Here is a 585-nt window from a genome sequence, read left to right on the forward strand (position 1 = left end):
GGAACTGAAGGAATTCTCAAAAACCAAACAGGTCCAGAGCTCCATAGCCATGAAAGAGGAGATGGTGGAAGAAGGGGCCTAAATTTAAACATTTCCTCTTTGTCCTGTTTTTGGGCCCATTGTCATCGCATGGCGTTCTCCCCTCTGCACAGGAAGGAGTGGATCTGACATCAACGCTCTCCGGCTGACAATGCCAGGAAGTCTGTCTGACTGTGTGTAAATATCTCTGTGCTTCCCTTGCTCGGCCGAGGAGCCACTCTCCTCTCCGTGAAGCGCGCTTGAGTACTTGAGGGTGTAGTAGTAGTAGCAGAAGCAACATAGTGATTTACTGTACTTCTCCTATAACTCATCTGCGACTGTTACAGTGAATTACAGCAACCTCATCTTCATATGACCTCTCCTCTGATGTAGCATCTTTAGCACATGGATTCATACATTTAATAGGCTCTTTTTTATTTCTATAACTACAGTAACCTATTTTTATCTATTTCTGAGTTTTGTGTTTCTCCTCTGTAGTAATTCCTCATGGTTTTGCATTGACTTATTGTTTATCACTCTCCTTTACTTCCATTCCGTCACGTCTTC

At 43.4% G+C, this 585-nt stretch overlaps 2 long non-coding RNA genes across 2 annotated transcripts in view; both read left to right on the plus strand.

The window, feature by feature from the left end:
• The window catches only part of LOC116696805 (uncharacterized), a 451372-nt gene that overhangs the window by 38916 nt on the left and 411871 nt on the right, over window positions 1-585 (plus strand). The window lies entirely within an intron of this gene.
• Window positions 1-585, plus strand: part of LOC116696807 (uncharacterized) — a 21818-nt gene that overhangs the window by 1083 nt on the left and 20150 nt on the right. The gene's annotated exons all lie outside the window — the stretch shown is intronic.

This window comes from Etheostoma spectabile, chromosome 10 (assembly GCF_008692095.1).
Source record: "Etheostoma spectabile isolate EspeVRDwgs_2016 chromosome 10, UIUC_Espe_1.0, whole genome shotgun sequence".
NCBI classification, from domain to species: domain Eukaryota; kingdom Metazoa; phylum Chordata; class Actinopteri; order Perciformes; family Percidae; genus Etheostoma; species Etheostoma spectabile.